At 39.0% G+C, this 11,943-nt stretch overlaps 1 pseudogene; it reads left to right on the top strand.

The window, feature by feature from the left end:
- Positions 1–635: 635 nt before the first annotated feature.
- On the top strand, positions 636–7,714 carry LOC127159779 (potassium voltage-gated channel subfamily C member 1-like; annotated as a pseudogene).
- The last annotated feature ends 4,229 nt before the right edge of the window (positions 7,715–11,943 follow it).

The following is an 11,943-nucleotide window of genomic DNA, read 5'->3' as shown; positions in this document are numbered from 1 at the left end:
CGAGAAGACAGAGGGTGGGGAATTTTATGTGTCAGACAAGAATTGAATTTATCCTGAGCTCGAGGAATCTTGAAGGTTTTATAGAAAACTTGAGTTACGGGGAAACGAGCCTAAGCGACCATAAGTCCCTACACATAAAAATTGATTGGAGTACGGTCAAAAGAGGTCCAGGAGTGTGGGTTTTAAATACTGAGGTTTTAAAAAGTGACAGTTATGTTCAGGAGGTTAAAGATATTATTGAAAAGGAGAAGTTGAATGAAATGTATGAGGGAGACAAAAGATTATGGTGGGAGAATGTAAAGTTTTTAATTAAACAACACACAATTCGATTTTGTAGATTAATAGAGAAATGTAAAAGGTGTACAGTAAAGGAAATAAGAGAGAAAAAAGAGCTAGAACGGGATGACAAGGACATGACAAAGATAAAAGAATTGGAAGACAAACTTAAAGAATTAGAGGAGAAAAAATACGAAGGTGCAAGATTAAGAAGTAAAGCTCAATATTTAGTGGAGGGGGAAAAATGTACAAAGTTTTTCTTTGATTTGGAGAAAAGGAAAGGGAAGAGTGAAATGATAAAAGAGATAAAAAATGAAAATGAAAAGGGGGTTAAAAATAATGAAGACATATTGGAAGAAATGAGGAAATACTATGAGAAATTGTTTACAACAGAAGGAGTGGAAGAAGATAGTGAAGAATTGCTTAAAGTGATTGAAACGAAAGTGGGAAAAGAAGAAAAAGAGATGTGTGATGAAGAGATAAGTGAAGGAGAAATAGAAATAGCAATAAAAGAACTCAAGAAGAAGAAGAGTCCGGGGATTGATGGTTTGGGGAGTGAATTTTATATGGTTTTTAAGGATGTTTTAACTGGGATTTTAAAAGAGGTGTACGATGAGGTTTTTTTGAGGGGGCGAACAAATTTAAGAATGAGCATGGGTTTGATGAAATTTCTCTATAAGAAAAAAGGAGACAAAGCAGATCTTAAGAATTATAGACCCTTGACAACGTTAAATACTGATCTTAAAATTTTATTAAAGGTTTTAGCTAATAGGCTGAAAGAGGTGATGCCAAAAATTCCAACCAGGCATATGGAGTGAAAGGCAGAGACATAGCAGATACAACTTCAAGCATAAAAGACATTATAAGCTATATTAAGGGAGAAAAATTGAATGGATATGTCATAAGCCTAGACTTTGAAAAAGCCTAAATGTTTTAAACTCACAAGGTCAGTCAGACATGGATGTCCACTTTCTGCACTTTTATATTCTCTGGTGGCGGAACCTTTAGGTTTAGCCATCAAAAAAGATGTAAATGTGAGGGGTACAGAAATTGAGGGGGGTGCGAGCGAGGATAAAATATTTCAATACGCTGACGATACAACCTTGATATTAAGGGATATACAAAGTGTCAAAGCAGCAATGAATGTCGTGCAAAATTATTCTAAGAAATCGGGAGGCAAAATAAATGAAGATAAAATGGTATATATGAGGTTTGGCGGGGTACCTGTTTTAACAGATGTTTTTAAGTTCAAAGAAGTGGAAGAGATTAAGATTTTAGGAAAGGGGAAAATAATGGGAAAGGATGACAAGAAAACAAGTGATTTTATGTGGGAGGGCATTTTAGGAGGTTTTTTTTTTTTTTTTTTTTTTTTTTTTTAAATTTATTTGTATAGTGCTTTTCACGATACATATCGTTGCAAAGCAGCTTTACACCAAATTGACATTTTTACTATATATGTAGTAGTAGCTTGATGTACATATGGTAGAGATGTCTGGTAAAGATCAATTAATGACGTAATCAAACAGACAAAGAACACTATAAATTTGTAGCAGAATTTGGTAGTGCTGTATGTTTTCAGGGTTGGCATCAGGGTTGGCATCATCTGAAGTCCTCTGAAGGGTTGGCATCATCTTTTCTTAAGTGTTCTGGATCCACACTGGAGCTTGTGAATTCCTAGTTACCATGGGATGTCAATCCCATGGCAAAAACAGAGAACAAATAGGAACATAATTAGCGTAGCTGCTGTTCAAACTAAGAAAAGGAAGGTTTGTTAAACCAGAGCTAAAAGATTAAAATGAACATTTGATCAGATATAGCTGCAGAAAAAGTTTATGAGATGCATTATTTGAATGCTTGGCTAAAAAGATGTGTCTTTAATCTAGATTTAAATAGAGAGAGTGTGTCTGAACCCAGAACGTTATCAGGAAGGCTGTTCCAGAGTTTGGGTGCCAAATGTGAAAAAGCTCTACCTCCTTTAGTGGACTTTGCTATCCTAGGTACTACCAACAGTCCAGAGTTTTGTGACCTTAGGGAGCGTGATGGATTGTAGCGTGGTAGAAGACTAGTTAGGTACGCAGGAGCTAAACCGTTAAGTGCCTTATAGGTAAGAAGTGCTATTTTGTAGCTGATGCGGAACCTAATAGGCAGCCAGTGCAGAGACTTTAAAATTGGGGTAATATGATCATATTTTCTTGACCTGGTAAGGACTCTAGCAGCTGCATTTTGGACTATCTGTAGCTTGTTTATTGAAGATGCAGGACAACCACCTAATAGTGCATTACAATAGTCCAGTCTAGAGGTCATGAATGCGTGAACTAGCTTTTCTGCATCAGAAACAGGTAACATGTTTCGCAGCTTGGCAATGTTTCTAAGATGGAAGAATGCTGTTTTTGTAACATGAGAAATATGATTTTCAAAAGACAAGTTGCTGTCTAATATAACACCCAGGCTTTTGACTGTAGTGGAAGTAACAGTAACAGTACATCCGTCTAGTTGTAAATTGTAAGTCAAAAGATTCTGTGTATTGTTTTTAGGTCCAATAAGTAATATCTCTGTCTTATCTGAATTTAATAGCAGAAAATTGTTGGTCATCCAATCTTTTACATTTTTAACGCACTCTGTTAACTTTGATAATTCAGAAGTTTCATCTGGTCTTGTTGAGATATATAGTTGAGTATCATCAGCATAACAATGGAAACTAATCCCGTGTTTTCTAATAATATTACCAAGGGGCAGCATGTATATTGAAAATAGTAGAGGACCTAGAACAGATCCTTGTGGCACTCCATACTTTACTGGTGATAACTGAGATGACTCCCCATTTAAATAAACAAAGTGGTAGCGATCAGACAGGTAGGATCTAAACCATTTTAAAGCCTGCCCTTGGATACCTGCATAATTTTGTAGTCGATCTATTAGTATGTCATGATCTATAGTGTCAAACGCAGCACTAAGATCAAGTAAAACTAGCAGTGAGATGCAGCCTTGGTCTGACGCAAGAAGCAAGTCATTAGTGATTTTAACAAGTGCAGTTTCTGTGCTGTGATGGGGCCTGAAGCCTGACTGAAATTCTTCATAGATATTATTTTTTTGCAAGAATGAGCACAGTTGAGCACATATAACTTTCTCTAAAATTTTAGACATAAATGGAAGATTAGAAATGGGTCTGTAATTTGCCAGTTCACTAGGGTCTAGCTGTGGTTTCTTAATAAGAGGCTTAATAACCGCCAGCTTGAATGGTTTAGGGACGTGACCTAAAGATAACGATGAGTTGATAATATTGAGAAGCGGTTCTTCTGCCACAGGTAACAATTCTTTTAGTAATTTAGTGGGTACGGGATCTAATAGGCATGTTGTTGGTTTAGACACAGTGATGAGTTTATTTAACTCTTCCTGTCCTATAGCGGTAAAGTACTGCAGTTTTTCTTTGGGTGCGACGAAAGAAGTTGACATATTAGATGCAGTATAATCTACATTGGTTATTGTATTTCTGATGTTATCTATTTTATCAGTGAAGAAATTCATAAAGTCATTGCTATTAAACTGTAAAGGAATATTTAGCTCAGGTGGTGTCTGGTTATTTGTTAATCTAGCCACTGTGCTAAATAAAAACCTTGGATTGTTTTGGTTATTTTCTATGAGTTCGCGGAAATGCTCAGCCCTAGCAGCTTTTAAAGCCTGTCTGTATCTGGACATACAGTTTTTCCATGCAATTCTAAAAACTTCCAAGTTAGTTTTTCTCCATTTGCGCTCAAGATTGCGAGTTTCTTTTTGAGGGATTGGGTATTACTATTGTACCATGGTGCAATACGTTTTTCTCTAACTTTTTCAATTTGATGGGGGCAACAGCTTCTAACGTATCGGAGAAGATGGTGCCCATATTGCTAGTCATTTTGTCTAGATCCTGTGTATTAAGGGGTACACAGAGCAGTTGAGATAAATCAGGCAGGTTATTTGTGAATCTATCTTTGGTGGCTGGAACAATAGTTCTGCCAAGACGATAACGCGGAGCCCTACAGTTAATATCAGTGATACGCAGCATGCACGATACAAGGAAATGGTCAGAAACATCATCACTTTGAGGTACGATATCTATATCAGTAAGATCAATTCCATGCGATATAATTAAATCTAGCGTATGATTAAAACGATGAGTGGGCCCAGTGACATTTTGCTTAACTCCAAAAGAGTTTATTAGGTCAGTAAACGCAAGTCCTAACGCATCATTTGTATTATCAACGTGAATGTTAAAATCTCCGACAATTAGCACTTTATCAAAATTAACCAATAGTTCCGAAAGGAATTCTGCAAATTCTTTTAGGAAATCTGTATATGGCCCTGGCGGTCTATACACAGTAGCTAAAACAAGAGATAGGAGAGATTTCTTTTGCATATCTGGCAGAGTAACATTAAGCAAAAGTATTTCAAATGAATTAAACCTGTATCCTGTTTTCTGAGTAACATTGAAAATATCACTATATATTGTTGCAACACCACCACCACGACCACTCTGACGGGGCTCATGCTTATAGTAGTAGTTTAGTGGAGTAGACTCATTTAGACTAATATAATCATTAGGTTTTAGCCAGGTTTCAGTTAAGCAGAGTACATCAAAACTATTATCTGTGATCATTTCATTCACAATAACTGCTTTGGGTGCAAGTGATCTAATGTTTAGGAGCCCAAGCTTTAAAAATGGTTTCTGTTTGTGTATTTTGCTTTTTTCTGGTTTAATTACGATCAGATTTTTCTAGATCCTACATTAAATTTACGTTTTGACCTCACTATTCGAGGAACAGACACAGTCTTTATAGATTGGACAGTGCAACTACTATCATTTAAGCGTTCAGAACAAAAGCCATCGTAGCAATCATATAAGAATGTACTCACTAGTCAAATGGAGGTATTGAGAGAAGGATAAATTGGTGGAAATTAAGAACTTTGTGCTTGAAAGGGAAGGTTTTAATTCTTAACGTTTTAATGGTTTCAAAGCTGTGGTATGTTTTATATGTGACCAGTATGTCTGTGTGGGTAGAAAAGCTAAAGCTCTGTTTTGTGGAGTTCCTGTGGGAGAAGAAGCCAGCGAGAATAGCATATGATACACTCATAGGAGCAGTGGAGAAAGGAGGGTTGGGACTCATGGATGTGGGACAGAGAAAGAAAGCTCTGAGGGTGAAAATTGTTAAGAAGTTTATGGATGGTGGAACTGAAACCCCATGGAAAAAGACAATGATATATTTTTTTTAAACAAATGTGGGGATTTTGAATTGGGAGAGAGTATTTTGTAGATGAAAACGAAAAACTGGATGTGTAATGGGTTGCCTGATTTTTACAAAGAACTGATGTGTGCCTGGGGAGAGTTTTTAAAGGATGTGGAATATGTTCTGAAAGGAAGAGAGGACATTTTAAATCAACCACTGTTTTTAAACAAGAACATTGTAAATCAAGGGAAAGAGTTGTTTTTTAAAAAGTGGTGGGATGTGGGTATCAACAGAGTGAGAGATGTATTGTATGAATTTAAAAAGGGATTTTTACCTGTTCAATATGTTATAGACACCATGAAAGAAGGCAAACAAGAATATAACAGACAAGAGATTATGAATAAATATGAGATCATTAGGAACGCTAATGATTGGATACCCCATGATTGGATAGTGAAAATTGAAAGCATGGAACAGATTAAAAACAAGAAAGAGGTATATGCCATGATTGGGGGGGAAAACGTGTGTTTTTAAAGACTGTACTGTGAAAATGTTTTACTGGGTTTTTAGAGATGAGGTTTTTAAGAAACCCAAAGTTAATGTTTATTGGCTCCAGAAGCACACCGAATTGACAGAGGAAAACATATGGAGCAACATGAAGGGAAAGCTTTTGGAGACAAAACTTGCTAACTCAGGGTACCTATTCAGGCATAAGGCAATCTTCACAGACACCCTGTTGCATAAGATCGGAATGGAACCAAGCCCTTTATGCAAAGTATGCAATGAGGAGAACGAAACTTTCCTACACCTGTTTTTATGTTGCAAAGAATTGGACACTTTTAATATGGAATGCAAAAGACTTCTGGAACGTTTGAAAGGGGACACTTATGGGACTAAAGAAGACTGGCATAAAACTGTAATGTTGGGTGAACACAGCAACAGTAAAAACTTTAAAGTCATCAACATTGTTGTCATGCTCATGAAAAGTGCCATATGGAAGAGGAGGATATTGGCAAAATGTGAACAAACTGTAGTGAGTGTAGGAGATATTCTTAAGAAGAAAGTTGAAAACTACCTTAAATGTCTACACTGCTATTTTAAGGATGTAGATACATTAGATGTTTTTTACAAGGTTTTGTGTTTGCGAGTGTGTGTTTTTCAATACAGTTTATGCCTGTACGTTTATTCTGTATTTGTTTAGATTGCTCTACTCACAGTCTACACACAGTGCATTCTTGTAGATGATTTTAACATTGTGTTTTCCCCATCTAACTTTTTCCCTCTTGTTCTCTCTCTCCTGCAGTGGGTGGCATTTGCCTCACTGTTCTTCATACTGGTTTCCATAACCACATTCTGCCTGGAGACACACGAGGCCTTCAACCCCATCATTAACCGGACATATGTTAACCCTGTAGACAACAGCACCAGGTTTCAATTGGAGACAGAGATGGTGGTCTACCTAACCTACATAGAGGGAGTGTGTGTGGTGTGGTTCACCTTTGAGTTCCGTCACCTTCTGTCCAGACAAAAAGAAATTCATCAAAAACACCCTAAACATCATAGACTTTGTGGCCATCCTGCCATTTTACCTGGAGGTGGGCCTGAGCGGGCTGTCCTCTTCCGAAGTGAAGGATGTTCTGGGTTTCCTCAGAGTGGTGCGATTCGTTCGGATTCTCCGAATCTTCAAGCTGACGCGGCACTTTGTGGGCCTGCGCATGCTGGGACACACTCTCCGCGCCAGCACCAACGAGTTCCTCCTGCTCATCATCTTTCTTGCGCTCGGAGTGCTTATCTTCGCCACCATGATCTACTACGCAGAGCGAATCGGTGCCAATCCCAATGACCCACATGCCAGCGAGCACACCCATTTCAAAAACATTCCTTTTGGCTTCTGGTGGGCTGTTGTGACTATGACCACACTGGGCTATGGAGACATGTATCCTCAGACTTGGTCAGGCATGTTGGTGGGCGCACTGTGCGCTCTGGCGGGTGTGTTAACCATTGCCATGCCTGTGCCTGTCATCGTCAATAACTTTGGGATGTACTACTCTCTAGCCATGGCTAAGCAGAAGCTACCAAAGAAAAAGAACAAGCATATTCCCCGTGCACCCCAGCTGGGCTCACCTAATTACTGTAAGTCTGCCATGAACTCGCCCCACCACAGCCCACAAAGTGACCACTGCGCTCTTGCTGCCCAAGAGGAGATTTTAGAAATGAACAGAGCAGGAGAGGGTTAGGGTTAGCTTGTTTAAGTAATGCCCTTCTGAATTAATTTCATGGAATCAGAAATGAGATTTAACTCACCTTTTCTTCCCTTCCACCTCACAATCTTTCTAGACCTGCCTGAAATCACACATGTAACCTGTTTTCAAAATCTCTCATTTGGGAATCGTTCAAATGCAGCTCAAACATCTGGACACATTATAAAATCTCATTGCACTGCATTCTTTACTAAGCACGTAGAAACAAACACACATCTTCACCATGGTTGCATAACGACCAATACCCCATGCAACATTTTGCATATCTATCATATATGTTTTTTCCATCAGACTCCTGTGAGGATAAATTATATCTACTCAGACAAACAGGAGCACACTCATTCAATAGCTTGCTTTTGTTTTTGTCTATCAGCTCAGCTTAATTACATCCAACATTTATGTCAATACACAATAGTTTTTTTGTGCTTTTGTGAAGTTTATTTCCTTCAAAGGTTGCCCAGACTGCAACTCTTACTGTGGACAGTTTTTTTTTTGGTTTTCATATAATGTTTATATTTGAAACATTTTTATGCACTAAATATGCAGATATAAACATTACGTGCATAGAACAGTTGTAAAATGTAAACGTTGCATATTAGGGAAAAAAAAGTAAGTCCACAGTAAGTGCGTTTCCATTACAGATTTGCACAAAATGTTTGCAATATTTTAAGAATGTCCATAAAAATCGAATGTGAAATGACATTCACCCATACTATACGACTACAACATAACTTTTTCCTCTTGCGAAAGTCATGGTGACAGATGTTGGTAGGTTTGCATATATCGCAGCCAATGCACTACCCATTATTTTTAACCGTAGAAGACTTCTGAAAGGTGCTGTGGTGTGGCTGGTATTAACACAAGCACTGAGTGGCAATCAGAATGACGCTATCTCACAACCTCATACATATTTTATGAGGTGGTTAATTCGTATGAATTCATACAACCCCCTATGAATTTGTGCGACCTGACCTGCCCCAGTGCTGGCTAGGTTTAGGGGCAGGTCAGGTGTAGGTCATTCCAACACGTCTCACTCCCAACTCGTCTCATATTGATGTTTGGTCATGACCCCTTGGCTTCACTATTTTGATTCCAAGCGTCACTTGTGGATGTGCAGGGTCCTCCATTGCTTCTAGTTGTTTGCATCATGCGTTGCATTTAATGGTTTGCATGTATTTGCAAAAATCATTTTATATGAATTTATACTTTCATAGATATTTTGGAGCACCTGACCCCAGCCCTACCCTAAACCTACCCACTTCTGAACAATACGCAACAGTACCCAATTAATACCCAAGATGTACTTTAATCATGATGCTAAAATTCCCAAAGCCTTTTGTGTCAGCATATTGATGCCAAAGGTTTTTTATTTAAAGCAATGGAGGACCTTACACTTCGAAAAAAGAGGTGAAAAAAAAAGTGACACCAAGGGGACCTGACCAAGTGTCAATATGTGATGGGTTATGAGTGGGAATGTGTTGGTTATTCATACAAATTCATATGAATTAGCCGCCTCGTAGAATATGTACAAATTGTCATGGAATGACAAACTAAAATCCACGGTGTACTGTTTTGGATAGTATTTTGTTGTAGCTGCAGAAGAGTGGTGTGGTAAACAGGTGGAACTACTATTGTGTGGTGAACCATGCAATCATACTCATTATCCATAACTTCTCATGCTGGGTTGAGTTCAGGTTTGTGGTAAAATTAAAAAGTGAAAAAGCACGGAATTTGTTGTAGCCTGTCAGCCACTCACGTGTAGATGCGACAAAGTAAGTGGGCCTGACCAGCATAAATAAGATATTCCAGCCCACTCCACTCTGTCATCAGTGTTCTTACCACGAGTAAGTGGTGGTGAGTGCCTTTATTTGGAGCACTCATTTAGAGATTGGCTGTAAAAGAGAAGTGAAGAGATAGGCTTGTTGGTTGTGTCTGATCAGGTTGGGTAAAGAATCTCTCATTAATGTGTGAGAGTAATTGGGAGTGACTCCTTCATAGTGACTGCAGTGAGTGATTGAATGACTGGAGGGATTCCTGCATTTCTAAAAACCATAATTACATCCAAGCTTTAAAGGAGTAGTTCATCCTACAATGAAAGTTCTGTCATTCATTACTCACCCTCATGTCATTCCAAACCCTTAAGACCTTTATTTATCTTTGGAGCGCAAATTAAGATATTTTTGATGAAAACCCTCCATAGACAGCAAGGGTCCCACTATGGTCAAGACAAAGGTAAGGACATCGTTAAAATGGTCTGTGTGACATCAGTGGTTCAACCGTAATTTTACGAAGCTACGAGAATACTTTTTGTGCACAAAGAAAACAAAAATAATGCCTTTATTCAACAATTCTTCTTCTCCACATCGCCATTATTTGTATTAATTTGTGTTCTGAAGATGAAAGAAGGTCTTATGGGTTTAGAACGACATGAGGGTGAGTAATTAATGTCAGAAATTTAATTTCTGGGTGAACTATCCCTTTAAATTGACCAATCCATGGGTTTTCAAGCTTTTTGATTTCAAGGACCACCACATATTATGATCCCTTTGCTTTACTTTGGAAAGAAGAAACTCCACTAAAAAAAATACTCTTGAAGCGATGTATGTTTTCAAAATAAATAAATAAATAAATAGTAGTAGTAGTAGTAATAATAATAATAATAATAATAATAATAAAAATAAGAATAAGAGAGAAAGTGCAATATATCTGCCCCATAAACAGAACATTAAATAAATGTAATATTTGAAGCAGGTCTTTAGAAAGCAAAATGAAAAAATATCAAAATTTAATAATATCGAAATTGGTAAATGTAAAATTATTGACTTGTATATTTATATATATAGTTTAGTGAATTTAGTTGAGGCTGGGGCCTCCCATCCAACAGCAGACCAGGCTGGGGCCTTCTAAGCAAGAGGACAGACTTGGGCTATTGCAAGCAAGGGACAAGGGTTATTTTTGCAAGGCTGATAGAGTTGTTCTAATACAGGGGTAGCGCATCCTGATGGCCTCAATTTGGCCGTCAGGATGCGCTACCATCTTAAACATGTCAGGGAATGAGCGCCCCCTGCTGGTCGGCCAAATAATAGCTGGCCCCAGCAGCATGCTAGGTCTTCTCATATTGTCAGTCACCCAAGTACAGACCAGGCTCTGGTCTCCTTAGTTTTTAGTGAGGAACCAGACCTTTGCTACTGCATGCAAAAGACATACTTGCTGTCTGTACATTAAGAAAGCTGCTCCAACAGAGGGGTAGCGCATGCTGACAAGCTCAATATCTGCCGTCAGGATGCGCTACCATCCTTAACACTGGGCCAAGTTGATTATTAAGGACAAGAGTTGGTCAGGAAGCCAGTTTATTTCCTCACCTGAAGGATGCTCCTTTTTACAAGGACCGTTTGATCAAAAGGTCGATTCTTTTTAAAGTCTGAGGCCCGCAGGATTATGCTAGGAAAATAGCACCCATACACGTCAGCGGATGAGCGCCCCCTGTTGATCGGCATAAAGCCAACACCAACAGCAGCCTGAGCCTTCTCCAACAGGTCTCCCATCCAACAACAGACCAGGCTGGGGCCTCCTTAGCTTTACAGAAGATGCAGACTCCAGCTAATGCAGACAAGGTACAGGCTTGGCCAGATTGGCTGATAGAGTTGTTCTAATAGAGGGGTAGCACATCCTGATGGCCTCAATTTGGCCGTCAGGATGCGCTACCATCTTAAACATGTCAGGGAATGAGCGCCCCCTGCTGGTCGGCCAAATAATAGCTGGCCCCAGCAGCATGCTAGGTCTTCTCATATTGGTCAGCCACCCAAGTACAGACCAGGCTCTGGACTCCTTAATTTTTACTGAGGAACCAGACCTTTGCTACTGCATGCAAAAGACATACTTGCTGTCTGTACATTAAGAAAGCTGCTCCAACAGAGGGGTAGCGCATGCTGACAAGCTCAATATCTGCCGTCAGGATGCGCTACCATCCTTAACACTGGGCCAAGTTGATTATAAAGGACAAGAGTTGGTCAGGAAGCCAGTTTATTTCCTCACCTGAAGAAATTATTTTTACAGTCTGAGGCCCACAGGGTTATACTTGGAAAATTACACCCATACATGTTAGGGGATGAGCGCCCCCTGTTGATCGGCATAAAACCAAGACCGGCAGCCTGATCCTTCTCTAATGGGTCTCCCATCCAACAGCAGACCAGGCTGGGGCCTTC

This window comes from Labeo rohita, unplaced genomic scaffold, assembly GCF_022985175.1.
Source record: "Labeo rohita strain BAU-BD-2019 unplaced genomic scaffold, IGBB_LRoh.1.0 scaffold_249, whole genome shotgun sequence".
NCBI lineage: Eukaryota > Metazoa > Chordata > Actinopteri > Cypriniformes > Cyprinidae > Labeo > Labeo rohita.
This window is presented reverse-complemented; position numbering and strand designations above follow the sequence as displayed.